Genomic DNA, 17,400 nt, shown 5'->3' on the forward strand with positions numbered 1-17,400 from the left:
GTCATCGGCCACGGGAGCTGATGGAGGTCCTGCTACTGGCCAAAACATGTCTGTCCATTTGACACATTTGGCAGCGTTTGTTTTCTCACGCTGCTTCTCAGCACCTCCTTTGCGTTTCTTCTCCATGATCTCTATCACTGTTCTAGCCTGGCAGACGCACACCCGAAACTGCATGCAGGCAGAAATCCCAAAGAGGGTGCTGTTTAAAGACATGCTGTCCTCTTCATTGTCTTGGTTAACGTTATTCTCACCTAGCGCCACTTCACAGCTAGCTGCTGCTGTAGCGGCATATTCATCGCTTTGGACCGTTGTTCTTCATGTCTGTATCCCCAACAGTAGTCGTAAAAAAAATTTGTCATCTTTGGCAGCGTTGCCAAATACTTATCGGTGTCTTTTTTTCTTTTTTTAGACTCATCTTGCTTCGTCTCTGTTTGTGTACTTCCCAGCTCTCCTGTCACTGTGTTTAATTTTCGCGCCGCGCACCGTTATGGACTAGTCCATTTCAATTTGAAAATAGGGGGTGTATGGAAGAAAATAGTCTATGTGATACTTTTGAGTGTGTTTTTTGCCAGCCCAGAGTCAATTGAAAAAACAATGGGCCAATTAAAAAATAAATGTTTCTTATGGGCCAATTAGGGTCTTTTTTTTCGCGCTGAAGTAAATTCAAAATAATAATTAATTGTCTGGCTAATCCGGAGCCCCTGCACACGTGGGGCCCCTAGGTTGCAGCCTCAAAAGCCTGTGCATTAATCCGCGCCTGACTGTAGTCACACCTCAGACCAGGGGTCGGCAACCTTGGGCACGCGTGCCACCATGGGCACGCGGCACCTTAACCAATGGCACGCTGGCAATATGTGTGCAAGAGAGTTGTTGATGTGTTGAAATCATGGTTGAAATGCTGAAGCACTCTCTCATCCGCATGCCAAATTACAACGTTCACAGTTGCCGACCTCATAGGTGCCGATACCATGGGTGTGAAAAATACTGAGCACCCACGTGTGCCAGACTGCCAGTTCATTTTTACATTATTTTAATATTAAACATTGCAGGTGGTGCTAAGTGGAGCGTCTGTCATAGTGTGATTGGTCATGTCGGTGGCATTGATTTATAATTTCCCAGGAAGCTGATTAAACTTCTCATCTCCAATCCTATCTGTGAGAAGTGGCGCTGTCCTGAGTTGAAAGATAGCTTCTTCGGCGTGTGTGTTCGTGTCGGCCGCTGTCCATTTTCTAAGGTTCTGAAATGCAAACATTTTTGACTACTTTTTTTTTTTTTTTTTTGTGCGCGTGTGAGCACCCACGGAGGAAAACAAATCGGCGCCTGTGCGCAACCTGTTATTTACGGTAGTCTGATTGACTCATATCTCTGACTGGGAACAATACAAAGAGGATTACCAACGGCCGCTGGGGCAGATGAACTAACGTCTTGTTACTGTAAGGAGGCTACAATTAAACCTTCGTGAGTTAAAAGCCAATACTTATCAATGCACTCACCTGTGTAGACCGGCATCAACATGTAGAAAGCGATAATTCAATCTGCTCTGTCTGCTCAGTACACTCTTGTCCATTGCGCTGTTTTACGCAAACACAGCTCTACTCTGCAAATAGCGAATTTTTACAAAACAAGCTAAAGCAAAAGCTGTTGGTTTGTAGTCTGTTTTTGTATCTTAGTTTGCAGGGATCTTGAAATTTGGACAAATTCTTATAAACTTAAGCTGTCTGAAGAAACCATCCTCTCCGCTGGAGCGGTAAATATGGATGCATTATAAGACCAAAACAAATACATGTGGCTACTTAATATGCACGTGAATGACGCAGTCGTTATGTTCGTGTACTTCATTCTTGATAATGATGCTGGTTGTGTTATTATTATTTTGCCACAGCATCGTTTCATTGAAAATGAGACATACAGGACCTGCTTATCAGTCCATTCATCATTAAAGCTGGGCTTCAGGCTCTTTGACAGTGATATTTTTGACAAGACATTTTGAAAAGGGCACTTCCTATCAAAAAGGTTGCCGACCCCTGCCTCAGACAATACTCAGCTGTCTAAATTTCCACTCGCTGTGAATGCCAGACAGTTACAGTACCTCCAACCTACCACTAGGTTGTGCTGTCTCTGTACAAATCCCAGTCCAAGTCCAAGTCACTCTACCTTAACTCAGTACAGTACCCAGTCAGACATCTCTAAGACGCTGCAAGGTGAAGCATCTCGTCAACAAAATGTCGGTTACACTTTACTTGAGGGTATCTACATAAGAGTGACCTGACACTGTCACGAGCGTGTCATAAACATTATAAACAAGTCATAAATGTTCATGACATAACGCTTCTGTCATCAAGTGTTATTCGGTTTTTGTCATGACAAGTTAGGGTTAGGGTTAGAGTTACGTTTAGGGTTCATGTGTCATGACAGTGTCATGTCACTCTTATGTAGATCCCTTCAAGTAAAGTGTTACCAAAATGTCTTACTGTTGTTTAGGAAAATTATGAATGTGAATGTGCTGGGAATGTAACCAGGCCCTGTGGTAAAATTTCCGGGTCATGTAACCAGGCCCTGGCTATATTCTGATAAATTCTTATTCAGATTACACTGTTCATGTGAACCTGAGTGTTGACAGGTTTACCAGGAAGTGGTATCAGGTGCATGATGTCAAGATAAACAGACACAGACGACACGGACAGGCACACTGACAAAGAACGAAAGAGGCTTTAGAGATGCACAGTGTTATTAGAAATAACACCACTGTCATTGTACTCCAAAACATTGTGAATGTCCAAACAGAGAAAAGAAAATGAGAGGCGGAGTGAACTATCAACATGGTGTGGTTCAATGGCCTTTTTTTCATGGGATACACTGACCGACACTGACACGGTACAGACAATGGAAAAGCACAGGTGTTAATACTAAAATAATTTACAGCAGCTGGGGGCTCATGTGTACTGATTAAGCATGTCACAGGCCTTTTCTTTTTTTTTTAGGTTGTGCAGCAGAAGCTTTACCTTGCACGGCAGCTGTATTCTCACGACATCGCGCAAGAATCACAGCATCACATATCACACGAAAATCGATCTTGTCAGGCTTTAGGTAATGCGTTTGTGTCCAAATTACGAGCTTACCGACCCGAAATCAGCATCCGGTGAGGAGTAGAGCTTAATCGATTAGTTGTCAACTGTTACATGTTAAATTCTCTGATTCCAGCTTCTTCAATGTGAATATTTTCTAGTTTCTTCACTCCTCTATGACAGTAAACTGAATATCTTTCAGTTGGGACAGATAAAGACGACGTTATCGATTAATCGAGAGCCCTAGTTAGGAGCTACCGGCAGCTGCGGGTGTGGTTTAGATGCGTTTTTGACGGCTGCCACTGTTCGTTCTAAAGCACAATGGCGGACGTGATAGACAGATGATTTATCCAATCACAAGCATTTTTATGAAAGCGCCGGCCCTTTCCCAAACGATTTCTCATCAGGTTAGCAGAGGCTCCCTGCTGCATAAAACCAGGTGAGCCCACTTTGTGTGTCTTTGTTATGTTTTTAAAGTTGAGGTACAGAAAAGCATCTATAAAGCTCTGCATGCCACTAAAGTTTGCTTAGGTTGCGTTCACACCTACCTCGTTTGGGCCGTTTAACACGAGCCCTGGAGCGTTTGGTCGGATAGTCCGGTTCGTTTGGGCTGGTGTAGAAGCTCATCCAAACTTTGGTGCGGATCAAACAAACAAACTCTGGTCCGCTTGAAAACGTGGGTCTCGGTTCGCTTCCAAGTGAACTAGAGTTTGGTTTGCTTCAGGTGAGAACATGATCCGACTCAAATGCAGGATGTGAACCTAAAACAGAGCATTTGCTAGCCTGCAATTTCAACCTTACACACAATTTACGGACTAATATATGATTTAAGTGATGATAACTTTCAAATCCATAAGCTGTTCTGAGCACACATCGCTGGTCGCCATGGCAGTGTAGACTGTGGAAAAAGTAGCCACAAAATGCCATGTTTTGTAATGTTAACCTACAGACAACACCCAAACCCATTTACTTCCTCCCTTTTTGATCAGAACTGCCCTTTTGTTAGTGTGGGAGTATTTTGTTTTATTTATTAATTTATCTATTTACAGTATTTATTTTCAATTCTCCTGAAACAGCACGCGACAGTATAATATGGTCCATAAGCCTGAGTCATTTCCCTCAGCAGTGTGAAACACAGGACAGGAGATATGCAGGTCACACTGAAGGAAATGGTGCTGACCTAATTGAGTGAGTCAGTTTAGATTACACCTAATGATTAGAAATGTGAGCTGTGTGTGTGTGTGTGTGTGTGTGTGTGTGTGTGTGTGTGTGTAAGCATTTGTGACAGAGACTGGGCGAAAAAGAAGCAAAGAAAGTAAGAAAGAAGACAATTATTTTTGTTCCAAACTGTTTTGTCTTTAGCGTCTTTATGATACAAACCACTGCTATCTACTTAATACAGCATTTTAATCATGTGTAATAACAGGCCACACAAACTATGGTCAGCTATGATAAGCTATACTGTACAAGGGAACTTACAGGAGTTATACATGCTTAGAAATTTGCATTGGTGTCATTTACTTTGGTGCCAGTTCTATTGAGTTAATGGGACGGGCAAGTCCCACTAGAACTAGAACTAGTACCCATCTAGTTTCACTTTTGACTAAAAAATGCTAGCACCTGTTTGGTCCAAGATAGCTGCTAAATCATGATGACTAAACAGGCAGGCACGACACATAAGTCATGACAACAATTAACTAGAAACGCTGTAACGTAGCTAACAAGCTAAACAACACTCATACAAGGTTAGCTACTGTAGCTATACAAGCTTCACACCAATGATATTTACTGTAGCTAGGGGTAGCTACTGTAGCTAACAAGCTTAACAATACATTCTAAATTAGCTAGGGTCAGCTATTGTAGCTAACAAGCTAAACAACCCACATCCAAGGTTAGCTGGAATTAGCTACTGAAGCTAACAAGCTACACACCAAATGCCAGTTAGCTAGGATTAGCTGTTGTTACATCCAAGCTACAAATGGTTTAGAAACAAAATCCATTTACTGTTGTCCAAGAGCAGAGGACCCTCAATATGGCTGCTAAAGCATGCTAAAGAGTGTTTAGGCTCATTCGTGATGAGCCAGGCTAAGGCCTGCACAGAATCAATCACCTGCCGTGGCCACACAATGCAGCCAGTGAGATGCTGTAACATCATTCAGATAGCAAAGCAACGATAACCTCAAGGTGGCTGCAGTTTTTGAAGCCAGGCTGCAGTTGCTCTCCTCCGACTTCAAAACTTCAGGGCATGACAGGAAACGGCCAGTGTTGCCAACTCTTTTCCATTGAAAGTGGCCAAAAGTCGCTAAAAGTGGCCTGATGACACGAATGATGATATTATCATTTGCATATTGGTGACGTCACCATGTATCATTTGCAAAAAGCTTAGTTGATGTGTCCGCTAACTGCCTACTGCTCCCAGCCGAAGGGGAGAGGGAGAGAGCCGTGGACTACGATTAGCATCATGCATGGAATGACTTACAGTACAATATCTCGCTTTTCCCCTGATGGTCTGAAGTCGCTAAATGTGTAGCTAGTCACTTTTTAGAAATAAAGTCTCTAAGAGGCTATAAAAAGTAACTAAAATAACTCTAGTGAGAAAGTCTCCAGTTGGCAACACTGGAAACCCTTGTTGTCTTCCCTGATCTAAGAACTAATCAGTTTAATATGACACTATATAGAAAGAGATTTGGTTTTATCGTTAATTAGACTTATATTACAGATAGTTCTCACAGACTGAATACAATCTATGATAGCCTAGTTCTAGTCTACACTATGACAATAAGTCAGGAAGGCCTATAGGCCTACAGAGGCAAACTGATATGGGGGAGGGGGGCTAATGACAGAATCAATCATGTAGCGACAGAAATAGCTGCAGATAATCAAAAAGATATAGAAATAACAATAAAGACAGACCCAACACTGACGTCATATTAGCCGTCCTTGTATTTCATTTATTAATTTGCCAGCAAGGATTTCCTTTCTTTCACTCACCTATTTCCTTCCTTCCTGTCTTCTTTCACAGCTGCTTGACAGCATTTTGAAGTGTTTTCCTGCTGGTCACCATTGTTTTGCACACAAACATGTCATCCAAGTGTCTTGTTGTTGCTTATTTAGATATAATAATAAGAATAATTCATGTCTCCAAAGGCATTGGTATAAATGAGAAATGCGTACAAGGTTTTTATATAATTAGCGCTGCGGTGAAAAACTAAAAAGGGCACTTGATATAAAACTATTTAGAACCCATCCCTTGGTGAAAGACAAAGTATAATTATGGCATAAAATGCAACACACAGCAAAAACATAAAAACATCACATGGCATACATGGTGGTGAAGTGTTACTGACCACTTCTCAGTTTTGTTTTGGTGTCATGCTCTCACTTCCTCCTAAAACTGCCATTGTAAGACGGTTTGTGATAAGTTTGGAGCTGTGGAGTCACTTCCGTGGACATTAACCACTAATAAAACACTAAAAATAGTGGGCTGTTGCGAAAGAAGACTGTGTATTTCATGGTCAGTCAACCTTTGCAGGATACATAAAGTTTTAAAAGGAACACATAAATGGTGATGGCGTTATCCTGCTCAGGATCAGACACATGGCTCCTAAAGTTGTCATGGTGACTTTGAGATTCTTTCGTCGTTAAGAGTAAAAGTGCTTTTTTTTTTTTGCAGAGTTGAGTGACAGCTTATTGGAGATGTTTAGGAAAGCTGGCACCGCGGCAGCACCGGCACCCATGTGTTTATCTTAGCTTTGAATGGATGTGGCTTCCCTTCCTTCTAACTATGTGACTGTTGTGTTGCCTTTGCTTCAAAGAGCTCCTCTCCTTTTTCTAAATGTTTGTTTTGTTCAGAAAAGCGTAATATGGAACTGACAAAATGTTCAGGCATTTGAGAATGTGTTTTAGGGTCGGGGGTGTGAGTCAGTCATGTGGTACTTGTTTGCATAATGATGACTGTAATGACTAGGTCAGGATTAGTTTCTTGGCACTGTGTGTACAGAAGTGTATTAGAGCCCGCATTTTAAGACAAAGTAATGAGTGATTTACTCCTGAGTGCCCCCAATCATTTCCACTAACTCATTAGAGGAAGTCCATTTATCAAACCGGGTAAACATGTAATGTCATAACTAGTGCTGAAGGTTAAACGTGTTATTAAAGGCGTTAACGCAAACCCATTTTAACGGTGTCAATTTTTTTTGCGCGAGATTAATGTTTGTTTTGGCCTAGAAAACATTAGTTTTTTTCATATGCTGTTGCGACAACTAGTCACGTTAGAAAAACTACAAAACCACACCGGATCTAGCTAGACCGGAAACAAAACAACAGGCACGCCGCACACACTCGTTTGGGCTCGCGAGCCGGCCAGAGAGTAGCAGGCTAACATTACGTTTTGAGTGGATGGCAAACGTGAGACGCCAAAATGGATGCCAATAAGATTCTGAATGGAAAGTTTACTTTTGAAAAGTTGCCAAATGGTTCCATTGACAAGACCAAAGTGATCTGTGTGTTTTGTCGTTGTGAACTGAGCTATCATCGCAGCACGTCCAGTCTGAAATACCACTTGATGTCCAAGCACGCAGCTGATGCCAATTCTCCGCCTGCTCTTCAAAGCCAGGCGACGAAAGCACAAAGCAAGCCGATCCACTTTTCCATGTTGATAAGAGCATTAAAATGAGAAAATAATAATGGGACAAAAAGAAATCAAGGGACATTTAGAATAGATAAAAATGTGCGATTAATTGCGAGTTAACTATGACATTAATGCGACTAATCGCGATTAAATATTTTAATCGTTTGACAGCACTAGTCATAACTAAAAACACATTTCTATAAACTTGAATATAAGCCAGCATTCACATCTACTGTACACTTGTACCCAGCAGACACATTGGGAGAACTTGAAGTTCAACTTCTTCTTCGTCATATGCACAGCAGTTACAGTACAGGAAATTCCGCCGGATGCATGTATTTTCCATTTCCTTCCCCTTTCTTTGGAATTTAAATTCGGTGGATTTATGAGGACTATTGTTGACTGCTCAGATCCCTGCAGGGTAAATCCAGACAGCTAGCTAGACTATCTATCCAATCTGAGTTTTCTCTCGCACGACTATTTTGCAGCGGCTCCGTGTGGAGTGTAGCGTCGCCCATGATGATTCTGATTGGTTTAAAGAAATGACATTAAACCAGAGCACGTTTTCTTCCCATCCCCGAATGCTATGTGGAATAGCCAGACCCTCCTTCAGCCAGCTTTGGAGGAGGGTCTGGCAAAGCGAGAGTACAGTGGAGCAGACATTCGCAATACTTTTTTACTCTGAAATCCCACCAAGTGCGGATGTGCCGCGTTCCAGTTTTGTTCCGTCTTCCGCGATGTGCACCACACTGGGGGCACTGCCTGCCCGACTCAAGCTCGAGCCATTCCACTCCCTGTTCAGACTGATCTCATGAATTGGCGTATGTATGAAACGCCAATTTGTATTCCGTTTTTGCGTGTTATCAAGACGCATAATCGAATTTTTGCGTGTATATCAACGCAAATCGGCCGCTATTGATCTACATTGCGAGTCAATTTCCGCCGTAGCGAGTAGTATAAAGAAACGCGGGATTGAGTAAGGAGGTAGGTTGGGGTGGTAGATGGGTAAAACACAGGACTTTTACTCGGGAGAGCCGGGTTTGCGTCCTGCGTGTGGCGATTTTTCGGCGATTTTTCAGCCGTTTTTTTTTTCGCTGATTTTTCAGCCGTTTTTTTTTTTTTTTTTTTTTTTTTTTTTGTAATAACCCTTACCCAATGTTTCTTTCCTAAACCCAACCATTTATGTTTTCCTAAGCGTGTTTTTGTCACTGTTTTGTTACTAAAGCCTTTCCCTGTGTTCTTTTCCTAAACCCAACTTTTTTTTTTTTTTTTTTAACAGGCGTGTGATGTTGTTCTCGCGATAGTACCTCACGTTCTCGCGATAACACGCAACGTGGCGAGGCCACGTGGTGTGTATGTTTACATCAGCTGTATACAGCGTAGGCATACACGTGGATAGCTGAAAATGAGTACAATAACACACCATTTGGCTTTATGAAAGTGGCGTATATATTTACGCGAAGTCATGATGCCATGTTGCCCTGTTGAACGCACAGCGGATTTCGTCAAAAATAAACCCAGCGCATATTTTTAGCGGCGCAGAGACCCGCTTCCTGCACACTTCCGGGATGTGCTGCGTCTCGGCTGGTGGAATAACAATCATTGCCTTGATTGGCGGCTATTGCTGGCGGCGCCCGCCTGGTGGAATGCAGCGGTTAGATCACAGGCTTATTCCAACAGTAAACGGTAAAATCTAGTTACAATCTAATACATAACAAATGTGCAACATCTAAAATATAGCAATAAAATATAATACAATATATGGTGGGGCTTACCTCTACGCACAGTCTCGGTTCTGGAACCATACTCCTGGATAGGGGTTGGACTCTTTTCTTCTCCGGAGTTGCCCAGGGTATGAGGCGCCGGGCGGGTGTGGGGATACTCACAAGCCCCCGGCTGAGCGCCGCTGTGTTGGAGTTTACCCCGGTGGACGAGAGGGTCGCCTCCCTACGCCTGCGGGTTGTGGGGGGGAAAACTCTGACTGTTGTTTGTGCATATGCACCAAACAGGAGTTCGGAGTATTCGGCCTTCTTGGAGACCTTGACTGGAGTCCTGCATGGGGCTCCAGTGGGGGACTCCATTGTTCTGCTGGGGGACTTCAACGCACACGTGGGCAATGATGGAGACACCTGGAGAGGCGTGATTGGGAGGAACGGCCTCCCTGATCTAAACCAGAGTGGTTGTTTGTTGTTGGACTTCTGTGCTAGTCATGGATTGTCTATAACGAACACCATGTTCGAACATAGGGATGCTCATAAGTGTACCTGGTACCAGAGCACCCTAGGCCAAGGTCAATGATCGATTTCATAATCGTTTCATCTGATCTGAGGCCGTATGTTTTGGACACTCGGGTGAAGAGAGGGGCAGAGCTGTCAACCGATCACCATCTGGTGGTGAGTTGGGTCAGGGGTGGGGAAGACTCTGGACAGACCTGGTAAGCCCAAACGTGTAGTGCGGGTAAATTGGGAACGTCTGGAGGAGGCCCCTGTCCGACAGACTTTCAACTCACACCTCCGGGCGGAGCTTTTCGTGCATCCCTGTGGAGGCTGGGGGCATTGAACCCGAGTGGACAATGTTCAAAGTTTCCATTGCTGAAGCTGCGGCGAGGAGCTGTGGTCTTAGGATCTTAGGTGCCTCAAGGGGGGTAACCCACGAACACCGTGGTGGACACCAGTGGTCAGGGAAGCCGTCCGACTGAAGAAGGAGTCCTTCCGGGATATGTTATCTCGGAGGACTCCGAGGCAGTTGCAGGGTACCGAAGGGCCCGGGGCTGCAGCCTCTGCCGTGAAAGAGGCAAAGCAGCGGGTGTGGGAGAAGTTTGGAGAAGACATGGAGAAGGACTTTCGGTCGGCACCAAAGTGTTTCTGGAAAACTGTTCGCCACCTCAGGAGGGGGGAAGGGAACCATCCAAGCTGTGTACAGTAAGGATGGGACACTGTTGACCTCCACTGAGGAGGTAATAGGGCGGTGGAGGGAGCACTTTGAGGAACTCCTGAATCCGACTAATCGCCCTCTATGTTAGAGGCAGAGCTGGAGGATAACGGGGATTGTCGCCGATTTCCCAGGCGGAAGTCACTGATGTAGTCAAACAACTACACAGTGGCAAAGCCCCGGGATTGATGAGATCCGTCCAGAAATGCTCAAGGCTCTGGGTGTGGAGGGGCTGTCCTGGTTGACACGCCTCTTCAACATTGCGTGGAAGTCTGGGACGGTGCCAAAGGAGTGGCAGACTGGGGTGGTGGTTCCTCTTTTTAAAAGGGGGACCAGAGGGTGTGTGCCAATTATAGGGGTATCACACTTCTCAGCCTCCCTGGTAAAGTCTACTCCAAGGTGCTGGAAAGGAGGGTTCGGCCGATAGTCGAACCTCGGGTTGAGGAGGAACAATGCGGATTCCGTCCTGGTCGTGGAACAACGGACCAGCTCTTCACTCTCGCAAGGATCCTGGAGGGAGCCTGGGAGTATGCCCAACCGGTCTACATGTGTTTTGTGGATTTGGAGAAGGCGTATGACCGGGTCCCCCGGGAGATACTGTGGGAGGTGCTGCGGGAGTATGGGGTGAGGGGGTCTCTACCAGGGCCATCCAATCTCTGTATGACCAAAGTGAGAGCTGTGTCCGGGTTCTCGGTAGTAAGTCGGACTCGTTTCAGGTGAGGGTTGGCCTCCGCCAGGGCTGCGCTTTGTCACCAATCCTGTTTGTAATATTTATGGACAGGATATCGAGGCGTGGTCGGGGTGGGGCGGGGTTGCAGTTTGGTGGGCTGGGGATCTCATCGCTGCTCTTTGCAGATGATGTGGTCCTGATGGCATCATCGGCCTGCGACATTCAGCACTCACTGGATCGGTTCGCAACCGAGTGTGAAGCGGTTGGGATGAGGATCAGCACCTCTAAATCGGAGGCCATGGTTCTCAGCAGGAAACCGATGGAATGCCTTCTCCAGGTAGGGAATGAGTCCTTACCCCAAGTGAAGGAGTTCAAGTACCTTGGGGTTTTGTTTGCGAGTGAGGGGACAATGGAGCGGGAGATTGGTCGGAGAATCGGGCGCAGCGGGTGCGGTATTGCATTCAATCTATCGCACCGCCAGACGAAAAAGAGAGCTGAGCCAGAAGGCAAAGCTCTCGATCTACCGGTCAGTTTTCGTTCCTACCCTCACCTATGGTCATGAAGGCTGGGTCATGACCGAAAGAACGAGATCCAGGGTACAAGCGGCGAAATGGGTTTCCTCAGGAGGGTGGCTGGCGTCTCCCTTAGAGATAGGGTGAGAAGCTCAGTCATCCGTGAGGGAGCTCGGAGAGAGCCGCTGCTCCTTTGCGTCGAAAGGAGCCAGTTGAGGTGGTTCGGGCATCTGGTAAGGATGCCCCCTGGGCGCCTCCCTAGGGAGGTGTTCCAGGCACGTCCAGCTGGGAGGAGGCCTCGGGGAAGACCCAGGACTAGGTGGAGGGATTATATCTCCAACCTGGCCTGGGAACGCCGATCCCCAGTCGGAGCTGGTTAATGTTGCTCGGGAAAGGGAAGTTTGGGGTCCCCTGCTGGAGCTGCTCCCCCCGCGACCCGACACCGGATAAGCGGACGAAGATGGATGGATGGATGGATGAATATAAAATGACCCCGCCTACTTCAGTCTGGGGGCTTGCTTAGCAATGTTCCACATGTTATGTTATCTTACCTGATGTGTTTTATCCCGCCTCTTTTTATCAACCGGGAAGTGTGAGTAACGTTACATGCCTGCACAATACACACAGGCATCGTCCCTCCAGCGAAACGTCACTTTTGAGTGAGTGGTGTTTTTAATTATGTATTAAGTCTTATACTTCAACAGTTTTATGACAAACTAAGACTTTCACTTGCTAAATAATCTTTTAAATTGACATCATATGTGTAATCCATGGGATCAAATAATTATTTGTCTTTTGCCATTCTCTCCTGTATATATCTTTTTTCCAAAATAAGGTCCATGGGGTCCACAGGAAGAAGAGGGATTTCGCCTCTCTATATTCAATTACAGCTGCCTGCTGCGGCTGTAAATGACGGCAATGAGAACTGTCAATCAAAACAGTAAAGTTGTGAATGCTATACGAGTATTCTTTGGAGCAGCTTTAAGAAAAGCACAATACAAATTGGCTTACAGTCACTCAAAATGATTGTAGTAACACTAGATGACAGGTAACAGTATAAAAACAAAGCAAAATGTTCCAACTCCATTGTCAAAGGAAAACCTCATCCTGACTTCATCTGCTTCATCATTTACAACTTTGCAGCCGTTAACACTCTTGAAAGCCATTGTAGAATGATGTCATTATTTTGGGGAAACCAAAAGGGGTGAAAGACAGCCAGACGGTGAGCCGAGCTGTTTCTCATTAGTTCTGCTCGGCCTGCCGTTCCACACAACAGCAGAGTGAATCGTAGCACTGAGAGGTGACAGTCGCCTGAACTGCAGACTAATAAATCTTGTAGTAAAAACGCCTCATCAGTTACTGTGTGTCTGTCAAACTAATCCAAGTGTAAGACACATGTGAAAAAGCTGTTCAAAACAACAAGAGTGGATACCATCATCCACCACCATTTTTTTTAAAGGTCCTATATTGTAAATAGTGAGATATCCATGTTTTTTTTTAAATTATAGAGCAGGTTAAGGAGCTATATAAATATAAATGCTCAATCCATAGAGAAATGCACACAGCCTGTATTTTAAAGGAGCCATCAGGACTTCTGTACGGTTGGGATATCACAACTATACTATATAGGTAGAAAGTGCTGCTACATTGAGACTTCAAGAGCGCAGATGTGGAAGACCCGGAAACGCTGACCAATCAGAGCAGACTTGTCTTATTCAGGGGAGGGGCTTAAAGAGACAGGCGCTAAAACCGTTTTTAGACAGACGGAGAATACAGGTATATACACCTCAAAATGTTGGGGGGGCCTGGGTAGCTCACTTGGTTGAGCGGGCGCAGCGGCCGCGGGTTTGACTCCGACCTGCGGCCCTTTGCTGCATGTCATTCTCCCTCTCTCTCCCCTTTGTCCTATACAAATAAAGGCCTAAAATGGCCAAAAAATAATCTTCCAAAATAAATTATTAATGACCAGATTAACACAGTGTGTATTTTTTATCTCATGGACCTTTTTCACTGCAGCCATTTTGACTTGTCATAGTAGGAAAAGCACATCTGAAACTGATAACCTTAACGATGGCTTATTTCCATCAAGTGTCCCAGTGAGCTATTTCATGCTATGTTTACATGTGGCTGGCTATTTTCATAAACGGACATTTCAACCTCTCCGTTTTTCAAAAATAACATTGTGCACAGCTGTCAGTTTTCAGAAAAGTGTTTGTTTATATGTACCCGTGTATATATGTATATATATATATATATATATATATATATATATATATATATATATATATATATATATATAGAGCATGCCAGACCTGTAGGTGGCAGTTTAACAAGAAGCTCAAGCCCACGTTAGCCAATCAAAATCCCGAAAATAGCAACAACAGCAACCAATCACGTCCTCTTTCTCTCTCTCGGCTGCCTAAACCTCCGTTTGTCTCAGTTTACATGCAAACGTGCAAACAAAGTTTTCCAAAATCCCCACTTTGACCCGAATTTTTAGAAATAATCGTTTTCTGTGATAAAAACGGGGTTTTCGTGTTAAATGAGAGGTTTTCGTGTTAAATGAGAGGCCAAACTGCAGAAAAATATCTACGTCTTCCCTTCATGTAAACAGGGCCTCAGTGAGTCAGCATGCACAATACCAGGGGCCTCTCCTAAGTGGAATGCAGCCATCATTAATGGTTTTGAATACACCTGTGCTTTTCCTACTATGACTTGTCAACATGTCTGCCGTGAAAAAGGTCTATTGGACTTGACGGACAATGTGAAATGTTCCTTTTCCTTTGTTTCTCAGCAGGACTCCTCCACTCTTCCTGTGTATACCATTGTGTTTTTTTTGTATTTGGTGGCTCATGGGAGTCTGGCTGAAAACCTTAACTGTATGGTTTGTGTGGACATGACCTTAGACTACTGCTGTATACTTATAGCATAACATGGACTGACCGTCCAACACTGGACATTGGATCTGAGTTCCTACAGGACATCCAGTCCTGGACCTGATTCCTACTTCCTGTGATTTCTACTTGCTGAAGTCTTTCATTATGTTCATTATATTTTTTTTTTCTCGAGGCCAGTGTACTGTAGCTAAGCATTACTGTAACCACACAGGATATGTTGGGTTGTAGACTGTGTGTTTACTATGCATTGTATTTCTATGGACTGAGATGATGGCATGCATGGGACAGAACAAGCGCAGACGCACGCAAAGGGTTTCAGCTTTAACAATAGGTTCTGGTTGGCTATTTTACCGGTGACATCAGTTGTTTCTTTTTAAGGGAGCGTCTGCAAAGCCTGCTGTGTTGTGCTCAGACAGGAAACTATCAGTCTGTCCCACACTTCCAAGCCTTTCTAAAAAAAATACGGAATTTATCCTCAATCCGTCACCTTATACTCACCCTTTCCAACAATCCCACCCACTTAAACTAATTTTATTTATCTTACTGATCATATTTTATTACTCTTGCACCACTTCTTGCCCAAAGTCATCTACCGACCTGTGTCTTTGTGTGAACTCAATGTGTTTTCTTTGTGGGTGAGACATTTTTATAAGACCTCTGGGGGTTCTTTATGTCCCACGCACGCAGCGAGCTTCCTCCCTCTTTTCCTTTCAAAAATAATTTGGAAGTTGCAAGTAAACTGAACCCAACGTTTAAATCTCCCCCTCTCTCATCACAGCGCCTCCACCACCACAAGAGTAGCTGACACCCATCCAGGCTGCGCCCCTCTCATGTCTCCTCTTTATGTCAAGATGGAGGTGAAAATTAACTGGAGCAGGAGAATTGGAGCTTTGATCCCAGTATGTATGTTGTTTTAATTGATGCCTAACAATGAATGCAATGTTAACACATGTGGAAGCTTGGAAAACACAGTTTTTTTTTCAATTCTTGCGGTAGAGTTCAGGGCTGAAAGTGCAAATAGGCTTTAATCCAATCCATTAGATCCATCCAAATATTTGTATTGGTTGAACTAGGACCATACATCTTTCATGGAGTTAATGGGGCATGGTACAAGCAGGGTCCAAGCCATTTAACTTTAAAACAACCATAGTATATGAGCTTTCTTTGACAAAAAAAAAACAGCAAGGCTGCTGCTTTCTAAGACTATTAGGAATAAAGAGAATCAACATTTAGTCAATTATACAAATACTTTTTTAAAAGCCAGATGACTTTTAGCCTGACAGAGAATTTCCCAAATTTCAAACATTTCTACAGAGAGAAACGGTCTAATCTGTGTCATGCTAAATCATTTCAACGCTATAAAATGCTGGTGTAAACAGCAGGTTAGATATTTACACGCTCACTTCAGCCCCTCCTGTGTGCAATACAGCCAATTCAATGAATTGGCGTGTCAGGACAAGTGGTGGAAAGCATTCTTAGATTTCTTGCTGGCTTAATCACTATGTAACTTGAATCTTCAGATCAGATCAGATATAGGGCCCTATTTTAACGATCTGAAACGCAGGTATGAAACGCAAAACGTAAATAGCTTTGTGGGCGGATCTTTGTGGGCGCAAATCTTAAATGGGTTGGTCTGAAGTAGCTAGGTGTGGTTTGGGCGTAACGTGAAAATAACCAATCAGAGCGTCATCTCACATTCCCTTTAAGAGCAGGCGCGCTTGTTCCATGGCGGATTGCTATTATGACGGCGGATTTGCCTGGCGCACGCCAGCGGGAGCTGTCCAGGATTCGGCAAAGTAATAAATCCTTAAGTCCTCTAATATTTCCTCATTTATGTCATCAACACATCAATGATTCATGGAAATGTTGTGTAAATCACAACAAGCCACAAAGAATGCTGGGACTTTTTGAGGACTGTACTGTAAAGTGCCTCCTGACCTATCCAAACACCTGAAGCGCATTTTCAGTAATATTTTCCTTTGTAATTATGTATGGTTTGCAAAAATGGGAACTGCTGCGTCCGTTTAGATGAGAGAAGTGTGTGCGCGTTGTGCACCCGCTACATTATGGCCAAGCATGCGGCCCTAAAATAGCATCTGAATGAATGCGCCACTGACTTTAGACTAGCGCCACTGACTTTAGACCAGGTTTTTCCTGGTCAGTGGCGGAATTGTTTTCTGAAACTGCACAATAGCATCAGGGAACGTTTGCGCCGGAAAACGCCTCCTCTTTTCGCTGAACCGCCCCCGGGAGCGCAAATACATTCCCTAATTTACCGACGTACGTCTGTGGAGGGAAAAGTCCGCTGTGCGTCGGGTGCAAAATAGGAATGACACGTCGGTGTAAAAAGGCAATTGAGCTGAGTGCAAGATAGGGCCCTAAGAGTTTCAGTTTAGGGCTAAAATATTTCCCTGCCAAACTACTAACTGTGGGGGTGTTTTGGGCAGCCACCGTACCTCTTTGATTTATTGGTTGGACTTTTATTTATTAATACTGCATTAGAAGTTTTTGTTTCTCTTTAGGGTAGAGATCATCACTGCGGCTTTTCTTTGCCCATGTTATTTTGCTGGCTCAATTATTACTTGCTTTGCTTTACCTTTTATCATGCTTTGTTTACATCACCACTGCCTTGTTTTAACCTATTACTGCTTTTGTCCTTTTGACTGGCTAGTATTTTAATTCCTGTTTGACGTTT

This window comes from Perca flavescens, chromosome 21, assembly GCF_004354835.1.
Source record: "Perca flavescens isolate YP-PL-M2 chromosome 21, PFLA_1.0, whole genome shotgun sequence".
Lineage (NCBI taxonomy): Eukaryota > Metazoa > Chordata > Actinopteri > Perciformes > Percidae > Perca > Perca flavescens.